The sequence below is a fragment of the Pantherophis guttatus genome, chromosome 2 (assembly GCF_059756535.1).
Source record: "Pantherophis guttatus breed Tessera chromosome 2, ASM5975653v1, whole genome shotgun sequence".
NCBI lineage: Eukaryota > Metazoa > Chordata > Lepidosauria > Squamata > Colubridae > Pantherophis > Pantherophis guttatus.
Window position 1 is genome coordinate 198,874,664 of NC_142064.1, and position 14,288 is coordinate 198,888,951.

The 14,288-nt window shown below is 42.0% G+C and overlaps 1 protein-coding gene across 4 annotated transcripts in view; it reads left to right on the top strand.

Moving 5' to 3' along the window:
• Positions 1–1,180: 1,180 nt before the first annotated feature.
• The window catches only part of G3BP1 (G3BP stress granule assembly factor 1), a 29,041-nt gene continuing 15,933 nt past the window's right edge, over positions 1,181–14,288 (top strand). The window contains exon 1 of one of the 4 annotated variants that reach the window (XM_034402040.3): positions 1,181–1,388. The gene's annotated coding sequence lies outside the window, so the exon portion shown is untranslated. The remainder of the gene's footprint in view (positions 1,389–14,288) is intronic. The other 3 variants (XM_034402029.3, XM_034402036.3, XM_034402020.3) reach the window with 3 other exon arrangements.

The window sequence follows — 14,288 nt, forward strand, 5'->3', positions numbered from 1 at the left end:
GTCATACAGTCATAAGTGGGAGGAGATGGGTGATAGGAACGATGACAAGATTAATAGTAGTGCAGACTTAGTAAATAGTTTGACGGTGTTGAGGGAATTATTTGTTTAGCAGAGTGATGGCGTTTGGGGAAAAACTGTTGTGTCTGGTTGTTCTGGTGTGCAGTGCTCTATAGCATCGTTTTGAGGGTAGGAGTTGAAACAGTTTTATGTCCAGGATGTGAGGGGTCTGTAAATATTTTCACAGCCCTCTTTTTGACTCGTGCAGTATACAGGTCATTGGTTTTTCTGCAGTTCTAATTATCCTCTGAAGTCTGTGTCTGTCTTGTTGGATTGCAGAACCGAACCAAACAGTTATAGAGGTGCAGATGACAGGCTCAATAATTCCTTTGTAGAGACTGGAGCAAGCCCTACCTTAAAGCCTAAATCTTCATTTGGAACTTGAGGGTAAGCTTTGATCGGATTTTACGTTCTGGTATAAGAAACATAAAAGTCCATTGGGGGCGTCAGCACATTGGTTGCTTCTACAGGACTCGGTCACTCGGGTAATTACTTCGCCCGCCCGCCCGCGGAGTTAACGAAGGTCGAGAACAGATATTATTAGGTTCACATCTTGCGACCCCCGAGAGTTCAGTCGGTCAAGGCGGATCAGAGCGAGCAATACGGACTTGAGCTTTCAGGAACAAGGGGGCAGCGCAAGACTGGCTTGTTGGGAGGGGCGTGATGCAAGGGGCCCACTTCCCCCCCTCCCGTTTATTCACTCAGAACGGGACTCGTTTTACGGGTGAGGTGCTTTCCTGCCTAAAGAGGTCCGCATCACAATTCTGTCAATCATCCATTACCGTTCGTCGTACTGTAATTGGACTCTGCGCCCGGTACTGATCCGTAGCAACGCCCTTTTTTACACGGGGTTTCCGAGTCTGATTATCTAGAGTTTCAACCGTGCGGCGCACCTATCCTTGGCGGGCTATCTAGCCACGCCTCCGCGGCATCTTTCTCCTAATAATGAAGGTAGCGTCGTCTCGTTGGTCTTCGCCTGAATCTATTCCTTCTATTCCTGCCTTAATAGGCCTTTTGTCAGCACGTATTGGTTATGGCAGGCATCAATCCCGCTCCTCGTTCTCCTCCTCCCCTTAACGCTGTTGGATTATTTCCTTGCCATTCTGAAAGCTGTCCTTACCCCTTTTCTCTTGCGACCTATCGATCTCCGAGACGGGAACTTGGCCGACCGCTGATTGGATGTGGGCATGCAATAGGGTTAGGCTGCGCGACGGGTATATTTACCCGGCGGCTGAGCACGCTGTTGCGTGAGGTGCTTCCCGTCTCTCGTCGTGCGTGTCTGCCTCGTTCGGAGTAAAACCTCCTCTCGTCCAGCTCCGCCTCGCCCTCAGGTTGGTTTGGCAGGGTAGGCCGGGTCACGTCCTTCATGGGGGTGCAAACGGCTCCGTCGTCACCATCACCATAGATGCGCAGGGCCCGAGCGGCGGCGACAGCAGCGGCGGCTGCGGTCCTCCTCCCTCCAGTTCCTCACTCTGGGTTCGGGCTCTCTCGGACTGTACGGCCTTTTTTCGGTTCCAGAGCTGGGCGGAGGAGGGAGATGCCGCAGGCTGCTTCTGGTGGGGAGGATGGGTGGGGTGGGGGGGGGCATCGATCCTGTTCAACGGCCCTGCAGGCGGCTTACGGCCAAAGGGTTTCGAAGTCTGCCCGTCGGCGTTGGACTTAAGCGAGTGGCGGAATGAGGAGGACGTGGTGGGCTGGGAGGGCCGGCAACGAGAGAGCGAGTGAGCGAGCTTCGCCTCTTCTCTCTCTCTCTTTCTGCTCCTTTGTAATGCGGGAATACGTGCCTGCGGGAGCGAATCGGCGGCGTTGGCAGGCCCGGCCGGCCAAGGGATGTGAAGGACGGGAGGGTCGGCCTAACGCACGCGCGTGGCCGGGTGGATCGTGCTTTTAGACTTGACCGGGGGGAGGAGGGGGGGGGCGACGACGACTCTTAAGCCCGCCCCGGAGACGGTAGTTACCGGTGCCAAATCTTCTCTGGCCCCCCCTCCGCTCCTTGTGCCCTGAAAAGGGGAGGGGGGAAGGAAAGGTGGCCCCGCGCCCTGAATAGCTCAGCGAAGGAGGTGGTACCTGAGCGGGTCTGTAAAACGCCGCGGGCCTGCCAAGGGGAGGAAACGGGACGCTTGAGGCTCTTCTCTTCCCGATTAAAAAAAAAGGACGAAAATCCGCGTCTTCGGCGGGTGTAGAGGCGGGAGAAGGGTAAAACGAAAGAGGCGTGAGAGAGGCCGGTCCCCCCCCCCTTTTTTTTTTAGCCGTAATAGCTGCATGTAGAGGACAATGGTGTCCTTCAATTGCGAAGGGGAGAAAAAAAAGAAGAAGAAGAAGCAGGCATTGGGTAAAAAGGGGGCAGCGCTACAAAGTGAACCAAGGTGGCGGCGGCTTTATTGTGCGACTCTGGCGTCCAGCTCCGAGCTTTGTCTGTCGCCTCACCGAATTGACAATTTCATTCCAGCACCACCAGCAGCAGATTTAAGATGGAATATATATATTATACATATATATATATATATAAAAGAACCACGCAATTTTGTTGGAAGGGCTAAAAGAACCGAGTCCTTCCTTCCTTCCTTCCTTCCTCAGGCCTGTTTGTGTGCAGAAAGGTATGCGCAAGAATGCACAAAATCTCTGCGTTTAAAATCATAGGCGTGGATTTTGCCAAGACTTTTGAGCCCTTCAACGATTCACCTGTCATGAAGTTGTACTCTTAAACCCAGGAGTCTTTACAGAAATCGTTCATATCTATGTTCTCTTGGCAATAGAAATCTGGGGTGAACATTGTAACTAATGTGTAAACTGTGTCAAGCGGGAGCTTTATAATCTAATGCTGAGTAGTGCAGGGTGTAGCCATGTTTCCAGTCAGTGCTATTTTTGTCCTATCTGCAGCATTACCTTTAGGAAATGTGGCTGGATCTAAATTTTATGCATATGACTCCTTTATATCTTTTTATTTGGAAGCCAAGAAAGTTGTGGTTTGAATGTAGTAGTACGCTGAATGTACTTCTATTAAACTCAATGCACAGTTTCTTTTGGACATGCCACTTATCTTCCCTTAAGTTAAAGGCCACAATGAAATATCCTAATGAGTATTTTGATCTTTGTGCTGGTGTTACATACTAGTGTCACAAGTGATTCTTGGAGCCTGACATGGCAGTATTTGCATACATTTTATTCCAAACAATTTTATCTAAATAGAGTTTTATTTTGAGTGCATATGAAAAATAGATTTTTCCCCCTTTCATGCTTTTTAATATTTCTTTTACAAGGAATGCCGTTGATTTGTGTCAGAACTTTTTTCACAGAAAAAAGTTTTCTTATGAAGCTTAAAAAGACCTTTTACTATGAGAAGGTTAAATTTTATATGACATAGGGAGCAAACAGGAAAAAAATCTAGCTTGACTTCCTTTTGCTGGGTTTGGCAAAATATTTTTAGGGTTAGGCTTGGTAACACATTCTGCAGCAAAAAAATCATTTTCCCTTTCTAACTTAAAATAAAGGAATAATTTGTATGAAGAGAACAGAAGAAAAGTTTTCATGCATCTGCTTGTGGTGTAATTATTTTGTAAGTACCTCATCTAACTTTCCATTGAGAACAAGTTTGAAAATGGTGCTCTTACTAAAATTACTCTTTTACTAACTTGCCACAAAAAATGTTAAAAACTTTCATTTCCAACTGGTTGAGGAATTGCTGTAAATTAACACATTTTTTCCTTGATTTTTTAAAGATTGGGCCATATGTGACAGCTTCTTTATGAACGGAGAAAGCTGACCAAATGATAACGCAATTTATATCCCTCTTCTTACTGGCAAAGAGTTTATTGTGAATTTCTAAATGTTGGGAGTGTGTTGCTAAATCACATTCTTTTATTTGTGTTAGTATTGTATATATAACCAAAGAAAAGCCATGGGCTGGACATTTCTATGGAGACCATAGTGTATAGTGGGAGAAGCGTTCATAGTGCAGGAACTATTTTATTTACCATGTTGAGTTTATTCTAGTGAGGATGAAAAGGAAAGTTTTTCCTTTTCTGACATGTCTGTTTCTTTGATAGCAAAGTAAAAGGAGCAGCTGAAGTATTAGGATAGTTCCTCCTACTCTGGGATAAGATTTGCACATTTTACTATTTGCAATTTTACTATTGAAACAAGTGGCTGCAGACTTGGAAATTTCTGCTCCTGCTAACCTAAGGACTTCCATAGCAGATTGGCCTCACTGGTGGTTTAATCCTATAGCTGTTGTTAACTCTTAAGATGTCAGAGTAAAAATTAGCTTAATAATGCATTTTAAGAATATCCCCATCTGCAAAAATGATGGGGAATATATGATAACTCATAGCACCTAGTGCTCAGTGGGAAAGACTACTAGATATTTGGTATTTGAAGGCCAAAGTTCCCCAATCCATAGTTAAATATAGGCTGAATATTAAGTAGTGACATAGGAGGCTCAGTACACAATATGTAATGGTTGAATAAAATCCAGAAAGTACTAGAGAAAATAAATGGATCGCCATCCATGTATGGGTACTGTTCTTATTATTTGAAAAGGCGAAAATTAAATGGTATTAGCTAAAATGAAAAAAGATTAACCTTGGTATCAGATGTTAACATTAGTTGAATATAAAGAACTACTTTTAATGATAAATATTAAAAAAATCATAATAATGAACACATTGTTTTTTGAAAATGCTAGTAATAGTTGTTGCTAGACCACCTTGAATTAGCTCACCAATGTTGCTGTCTAACTCATAGAAATCAGTATGCATTCTATCTAGTCTGCCATAGGGTTTGGTGTTCTCTCCTATTCAAAAACTACATGAAGCTGCTGGGTGAAATTCTCCGCCATTAGATGAGGTATGCTGATGATACCCAATTATATCTTTCTCCTTCTGGGAAATCAAGTGATGTGTCCCAGTACCTGGTGGTTATAGGGAGCTGGATGTGGAACAACATGCTTCAGCTGAACCCTGGAAAGACTGAATGGCTCCAAGATTTCGGGGCCCTCCGATTCAGGAACTTTGCCATAGGACAGATTTGCACTGCCCCAAACAGACTTTATGCAGTCTTGGGATCTTCCTAGACTTTCAATTCTTATTCAAACAGCAGGTGATAGTCATGGCTAGAAGGGCCTTTGCACAGCTTCATGTTGTGTACTGGTTGCTCCCATTCCTGGATTGGGAGGCTCTGCTTATGATCACTCATGTTCTGATCAACTCTTGTACTGCAATGCACTCCAAATGAAGAGTATCTCAAAGTATCAATCTGGTGCAAAATATGATGATGTAGGCAATTATATGTTCCCTTGGCAAAACCAAGGTGTTGGTTTGGCTTTTAAAGCCCTTTATGACATGGGCCACACTATTTGAAGGACTACTACTCCCTGATTATCTCTGGCCATCTGATCAAGTCTAGCAGAAAAGGTATGTTGTGAGTCTACAAAAAATGTTACACGTGATAAGACCCAGGAGGTGGGCCTTTTATGCCTTGTGGAACCTAATTCTCCTCAAGGTGAGACTGGCCCCATCAGAAGTCCCTCAAAACATGATTGGATCAGTAGGCTACAGGGTCTCCAGGAAATGGTTGCATTGTCTATAACATCAAATCCTCTACTAGTTTGTAATCAATGTATTTAACTATATTTTTTTAAAAAAATATAGTGTCTTATTTTTATTATATGCTGCTCATAGTAACAGTTTGTGATATTGGCAGCTCTGTAAATAAGATGCAATAAATGAGGTTATTATAGTTATGCAAATTTTAGTTTTTCTACATCCTGCACTCCTCCTCCATACATGCAATTGAAAATTCTTATGCTAAAAAGGACTTAATCCATTTCTATCAGTTTATATTGTCTTACTATCTGAATCCAAGTTTCAGCATTTTTGGTCACCATGATTAAAATGGGGTGCCTTAAAGAGTGACACCAGTTGCTCCCAAATGTGATCTTGTACAGATGGATAGATGATGTAGTTGAAAGTAACTGAAGAAAATGCATGGTCAGTTTTACTGAGTCTTCTATATTTTTCTCTTCTGCTGCTGGCAAATGTACTATATAGTATCCATCACATTCCTCCTTGCTGGATGGTCAAAAACTTTAAGCAGTTTACGAATAACTATTTCACAGTTTTAAAAATGTGACAACAGGAAAAAAAAATTGCATGCCAGATTGAAAAAAGTTCTATTAATCCCCTGGCTTGAAGAATAATAATATTTCAAATAAACTTCTGTTGTGTATAATTCTTTTACTTGTAAATTATTACTGTAAATTATTCCCATGCATTTGGTGATAGAAGTACCTGCAGATTATGTGTATGAAGGTGAATTCCCTGGAGTCTTCTGGAACATTTCACTCTAGATCAGGTTTGTCAAATTCGATTTCATTGAGGGCCACATCAGGGTGGTGTTTTACCTCGGGGAACCGGGATGGGTGTGGCCAGCATGATGTCACTTGTGTCGGGGGGGGGGGAAACCTGTGGTGGCCCGACGCTCTGCCAGCGAAAACGGGCTTCTGAGCTTCATTTTTGGCTGAGACTGCCAGTGAAAACGGAGCTCGGGGGGGCATGTGCAGCCTTGTAAGCTCTGTTTTTGGCTGTGACTGCCTCCTGCAACTCTGCCAGTGAAAACAGAGCTCAAAAGGGCCGCATGCGGCCCTTGCAAGCTCGATTTTTGCTGGCAGAGGCACCAGGGGTAGGTCCTTCACTATTTCCAGGACACCCCTGCGGGCCAGATCTAAGCATCCCATGGGCCAGATCTGGCCCCCGGGCCTTGAGTTTGACACCCCTACTCTAGATGTAAAGGCAGATCTATTCCAGTTCCTAGATAGTTGGTGCCTAAGTATGTTTTTACTTTTATAACTTTACGGTTACATATATTGGAATTTCTGACTATAGTAGTCCTCGATTTACAACCATAATTGAGCCCAGAATTATGATTGTAAATCATAGTGGCCCTTAATTGGGTCACCATGTGACTGCCTAATTTTATGATTTTTTTGTGCTGGTCGTTACTATGAGCAGCAGTCATTAAAACAAATTTATTATATCTGTGAGTGTTTTTCATTGGAAATCAAAAGTAAACCCTGGAAACAAATGCTGAAGGATGCTGTAAACAGCTATGAATGTGAGCAATTGCCAAGTGTCCAAAATGAGACCACAAGACTTGGGGGTGGGGGGGAACATGTGTGGCTGTTGGAACTCCACCTTTTTGGTGGTCCATTGTAATTTCAGGCAGTCACTAAGCAAGGTCGGTCTATATAGGATTTTTTTGCTGAAGGGAAATACAGAATCAGATTTTGTTGCTATGCCCATACATTATTGAAAAGCCTTATAGAGTTATTAAGGGGTAAGGACATAATGCTGAAATCTGAAGACAAGATTTGTGAAAGCTTGTTGTTGTTAGTCACGAAGTCGTGTCTGACCTATCGTGACCCCATGGACAGCATTCCTCCAGGCCTTCCTGTCCTCTACCATCCCCTGGAGTCCATTTAAGCTCACACCGACTGCTTCAGTGACTCCATCCAGCCACCTCATTCTCTATTGTCCCTTTCTTCTTTTGCCCTCAATCATTCCCAGCATTAGGCTCTTCTCCAGTGAGTCCTTCCTTCTCATTAGGCGGCCAAAGTATTTGAGCTTCATTTTCAGGATCTGGCCTTCTAAAGAGCAGTCAGGGTTGCTCTCTAGGACTGACCGGTTTGATAGCCTTGCAGTCCAAGGGACTTGCAGGAGTCTTCTCCAGCACCATAGTTCAAAGACCTCAATTCTTTGGCACTCAGCCTTCCTTATGGTCCAACTTTCACAGCCATACATTGCAACTGGGAAAACCATAGCCTTGACTATACACACTTTTATTGGCAGGGTGATGTCTCTGCTTTTTAGTATGCTGTCTAGATTTGCCATAGCTTTCCTCCCCAGGAGCAAGTGTCTTTTAATTTCTTGGCTGCAGTCCTCATGTGCGGTGATCTTGGAGCCCAGGAAAATAAAATCTGTCACTACCTCCATTTCTTCCCCATCTATTTGCCAGGAATTGAGAGGGCCGGATGCCATGATCTTAGTTTTCTTAATGTTGAGTTCCAAATCAACTTTTGCACTCTCCTCCTTCACCCACATCAAGATGCTCTTTAGTTCTTCTTCACTTTCTGCTATTAGAGTGGTATCATCTGCATATCTGAGGTTGTTGATATTTGTCTTTGCGAAAGCTACCAGGTCCTATTTTCCCTCTCAGTAATGTTCTTGATTATTGAGGGGGAGAATGGGATAAGGTAGTTTTCACATAATGGAAATTGGACAATTTCATCTACCCCGTCCCTTCCACAAATAGAAACAATAGTTTGGTTATGACCTGATTAATTATGTATCCTAATTGGTTTGGAAAGTGAGATGAAATTTATCACTTCAAATATATGAACCCAGCATAAAGAAAAGCACTTTCCCCCAAAATAGCTCCAGTTACCAAAATTAAATATATATTACAGTGGCTTTTCAACATTTCTATTAAGAGGCGTTCTATAATTCTAATTTGACCATGTGGGAAGTAAGTGGATGAATTCTCAGTAATATTGTTTGCTGCACTATATCAAAGATATGGAGCTCCTGGTTTCCCAACATGTTCCATATTGTCGGTCATTTTGTGAGAGTGCTCCCAATATGCTCTTCACTTTCCAGGGACACTCCTTTGCCCTCCCCCTCCTCAAATCAGCATTAATAATTGCCATGAAAATCATTTCTTTGGGAGCTTGGCAACCTAGTAGTGTCCAGGTCTGTTGAGTTATAGTTGATAAATTGAAATTGATAAAGCTGGGGTAATGTATGATGCAAATCATCTTCTGTGGTACAGAACCAATATCCAGATCAGAATGGCATTATAGTGCCCTTGTTTCTAAATTGTTTATAAATCAATTTAAACATTTTAAGGGTGATATCTATTTATTAAATTTATTTGCCACTTATCTCACCGTGGTGCTACTCTAGGTGGCTTACAACAATAAAAAAGAAAGGAAAGGGGTGTAAACAAAACAGAAATAAGATAGTAGAACAATAAAGTAAACAATGAAAAAGAACTTGAGAATATATCACTATGATAGCAAAAAGATGGATGGGTTGAGAGCAGAGTGTAAGGGAGAAGTGGAGTTACATCAATCCAGCAGCCACCTCTACTGTGGAAAACCCCCATTGGGTCCCCAGGCAAACTGGCAGAGCCAGGTCTTCAGGTTCCTGTGGAAGGGTAGGAGGTGGGTGGGCAGACCTTAGAGAGTAAGATGTTCCAAAGGGCAGGCGTTGTGGCAGAGAAGGCGTTGTGGCAGATCTTCTGGATCCTGAAAGTCAGAATTCTTTGATTAATGGGATCCGCAGTAGGTTCTCTCTGCCGACATGTGTAGGACAGGCTTGATTGGGACAAGATGATTCATCAGGTAGCCTGGAGCTATGCTATCAAGGGCTTTAAAGGTTATAACATCTTGAATTGCATTCAGAAGCAGACTGGTAGCCGGTGAAATTCATGGAGCAGAGACATAGTATGGGGCCATCTGAGGGATCCCCAAGACCCCAAAGATGATGGAATTCTGTGGCCTAACTTAAGTCTATCTTATAAATTTAATGAAATAGGTTAGAATCTTATTTAATTGAATATAGCATTATGTTATAGAAATGGTTAAGATGGTAATAGAATTTAATTTGGTTTGTAAGCCTTTCAATTACAGGCAGTCCCTCAGTTAAGAACATCCAACTTAAGGACAAGCCCTAAATACAAATAGACTGCCTGTTACTGAAAATGGCAGATGGCATGGTGTTTTCTCAAGCCAATACTGTGCTGAAGTTGCCCAATGCTTTTAGGAACCACTGAAGCCATGTGTTTTTAATATACTGTCTGTTTTCATCTGTTTGTGAAAGCATTGCATAGCTTCAATGTTTTGTCGCCTCAAGAAAGGACAATACTGTCTGCCATTTTTAGTAATACATAGTCGGTTTCTAAGTACAAATTCCAACTTCTGGAATTTGAGTTAAAGACAGTTAGGAATGGAATTTATTCTTAACCTGGGAACTTCCTGTATATGGGTTCTATTCAGAGAGCACATGCTATCAGTGTGCTAGTTTGTATACTGGATAAACCTTGATCCGTACCAATCGGGTTTCAGGCCCGGATACAGCACGGAGACGGCATTGGTCGCGCTGGTGGATGATCTCTGGAGGGCTCGGGACAGAGGTTATTCCTCTGTTCTGGTCCTATTAGATCTTTCGGGGGCTTTTGATACCATCGACCATGGTATCTTGCTGCAGTGCCTCGAGGGGTTGGGAGTGGGAGGCACCGTTTTACGGTGGTTCTCCTCTTACCTCTTGGGTCAGATGCAAGCGGTGTTGGCAGGAGGGCAGAGATCGACCATGAGGCCCCTCACTTGTGGGGTGCCGCCGGGGTCGGTTCTCTCGCCCCTTCTGTTCAACATTTATATGAAACTGCTGGGGGAGATCATCCATGGCTGATGATACCCAGCTTTTTATATCCACCCCGAACCAGCCCAGTAATGCCCTCGACGTGATGTCCCGGTGCCTGGAAGCGGTACGGGTCTGGATGGGGAGGAACAGGCTTCGGCTCAACCCTGCCAAGACTGAGTGGCTGTAGGTACCGATGGAGAGGTTCCATCGCTGGCTATAGGGGATGAAGTTTTACCCCCCGTAGACAGAGCACGCAACCTGAATGTCCTCCTGGATTCACGGTTGAGTTTAGATGATCACATAATAGCCATGACCAGGGGGGCGTATGCCCAGATTCATCTGGTGCGTCAGTTGCGTCCCTATTTGGACCGAGATGCTCTACGCACAGTTACTCATGCGCTAGTCACTCCTGTCTTGACTATTGTAATGCTCTCTACCTGGGGCTGCCCTTGAGGACCACTCGGAGGCTTCAGCTGGTGTGGAATGCGGCCGCGCAGGATGTGATGGGAGGGTCCCGATACTCCCATGTTACACCCCTCCTGCGCGACTTGCATTGGTTACCGGTTGCCCAGGATATTTGTCGGACCATCTGCAGCCAGCAACAGCTTCCCATCGCCCAGTACGTTCTCACAGGGAGGGCCTTTTCCGGGTGCCGTCGGCTAGACAATGCCGGCTGGCGACCCCCAGGGGCAGAGCTTTCTCTGTGGGTGCACCCACTCTTTGGAATCAACTCTCCCTGGGGCTTCGGTTGGCTCCTGACCTTCGCACTTTCCGCCGCGAATTAAAAACATGGTTGTTTACATCGCCCAACCTGGACTGAGGGGGTTTGATTATTTTAATGGGTTTTAATACATGTTTTAAATTTATATTTATACATTTATGTATTTTGTATGCATTTTATGTTTTGTTGGGTTTATTTTTATTGTTGTGAGCCGCCCTGAGTCTACGGAAATAGGGCGGCATACAAATCACATAAAATAAAAATAAAATAAATAAATATCATGGATTTCCTTCCTGCACAGGTTTAAATCCCCCAAATAGATTTTTATGAGCCATGGTGGCTCATTGGTTAGAATGCTGTATTACAGGCTAACTCTTCCTACAGTCAGGAGTTTGATCCTACTAGCTCAAGGTTGATTCAGTCTTCCATCCTTCCGAGGTTGGTAAAATGAGGACCCAGATTGTGGGGACAATATGCTGACATTTGTAAACTGTTCAGAGAATGTTGTAAAACACTACAGAGCAGTATATAAGCCTAAATGCTACTGTGATTTACGTAAAGAAAAGAAGCATTACTGATGGGGTCATCACTTATTAAGTTTTGAAGTTCTGCCACCAGTTTGAATTACAGTAGATGTGGCCCTCACTTAGTGACCACTCAAACTTAAATGGCCCTGAACAAGTGGCAGTTATCACCCATCCTTATACTCCTGTTGATTGCAGCATACTTATAATTGCATAATTGGGATCTGGGCCCTTAGTGCCCAGCTTCTAGTTACAATATCTGAATGTCCAGATTACCATTTGCAACCTTTGCTGGCTTCCTACAAACAAAGTTAATGGGGAATCCAGCAGGAGGCTACCAATGGTGACACCCTCACTTAATGGTACACAGTGATTTGCTTAACAGCAGCCATGAATACTAGAATTTATGTTGCTAATCTATGGTCATATCATGTTGCACTTTATGACTACATTACTTAGTGATGGAAATTCTGGTCCAAATTATTGTTTGCTAAGAGTTTCTTTTTAGGGAGTTTCCTTTTACGGAGCTCGAGAATACCATCATTCTCTCAAGATTTCATGAACGTTCTTCTCATATTAACCTAGACTTAATGCTAGACTTCACAATAATTCATTCTTGATATTATTGTAAAATTACAAGATGGGTTTTTTATCTTTTTTATATCAGAAACCAATAGCTAAGCAGGTTTCCAATTTCAGTTTACAATATCATATCATATAACATTGTTTATATCTGATCCCTACAATATTATGGTATCTGTTCAAACTCAACTGTCATGCATTCAAGTGACTTTTAGTAAGCATTTGTTAAGCTGTTTAGCTTCTTTAAATATTAGTGTAACAAAGGTAGACTTGTATATATTAACTATAATTCATAACTAAAAGAATTCACGAATCATTTAGTATTTATTCTGGTCAGTGTTGCCTTGTATGGGTCTTTGATAATAGATCTGGATTTCTTTGCTTACGCACAATAACAGACTACAATAGGACAATTCAGATACAGAAGCCAGATCAAGCACAGATCCAGATTTCAACTTGTCCTAGCCAAATCTGTAATATTTATTATTGTATGTATATAATATAATAATAATACAAATAATACAAAAATATAATATTGTTACAGAACCTAGTAACCTAGTATCAACATAGATTGACATATTTTCTTTTTCTATAATAATATTTTTGTATTGCTGCAGAAAAACATATGGATATGTAGTTCAACCAGGTTTCAAGAAGTATTTACATTAAACTGTATTTTATATTGTATATTATTTTACATTGGTTACTGAGCAAAAGAGTAAATGGGTAACAGTTTGAAATGCACTATCCAAAAACAAACAAATATTATTTCAGCCCTTTAGGTGCTGTCATTGACTTTAGGATTGATGCCTCCAAGCAATTAATCTAGAATTCATTCAGAATATTAATATTTTTCATCTATCATTTACCGTATTTTTCGGACTATAAGACGCTTTGAAGTATAAGACTGCACGTAGCTTTTGGGGAGGAAAACAAGGGGGAAAAATCTGCCTCTGCTTCCCAGCAATTTACGTCCTTGCAGCAAACAGCCTGGTCAGCTTCAGCACAGCCTGATTTAGCTCAAGCAGCTGATTGGCGGTTGGATCGGCTTCCTGGAATACTGCCAGTTAGTAAGAATACAAATAACTGGTTAGTGAGAATACTACTCTGTTTCCCCCAAAATAAGACATCCCCTGATAATAAGCCCAAACAGGCTTTTGAGTGCATGGCAATAAGGCCAAGTGCTTATTTCAGGGCTCAGAAAAATATAAAACAGGGTCTTATTTTCGGGGAAACACAGTATGTTTCATATACTGCTTACCCTAATCAGCTTATCCGTGGATGAATACCTATAGCTGTTCAATTGTATAATAGACAGTTTTCTTACATTTATTAATTTATGTTCACTGCTAGTATTTCATTACCTCTTGATGTTTGCTAGTCCTGTATATGTGTGTGTTTTATAGGAAAATAAGATGATCTTTCCTGCGTCTGATGCAGGGTGGATTTGATTTAAATAATGATTTAAATCATTTGTGAAAAGACTTGATTTAAATCAACTCAATTTAAATCATAATTTTTAAAGAGCAACTGTCATCTCTGTCCTGCAGCAGCTTCTCCTCTGACCCGCTGTTGACTCATTGACAGTCCCAATATTCCAGAATATACAGCCTCATGCTACATAACTAAGCTCCATTTCATGCTAAATAAACTAAATTGTTAATGTATCTTAAATAGAAAACTACCTTTAGATAGATTTACTCCAAAAGCATTTTATTAAAATAAATTCAATAAAAAAAAAATCTGATTTAAATAAAAAAAATCGATTTTTTTTTTTAAAAATCGATTTTTATCCACCCTGGTCTGATGAAGTATTGTGGTTCACAACAAGAAACATTGGTATTTGAGTTGCCATGAGAGTTTTTATTGTTTCTCATACAGTTATTTCACATAGTTAGCCCTCTAAGATTTTATCCAGATTAATTAATGTGTAAAAGTTTAATTTTTCCCATGTGAGCAAATTATATTTTACAAAGAATACTTTTGTTT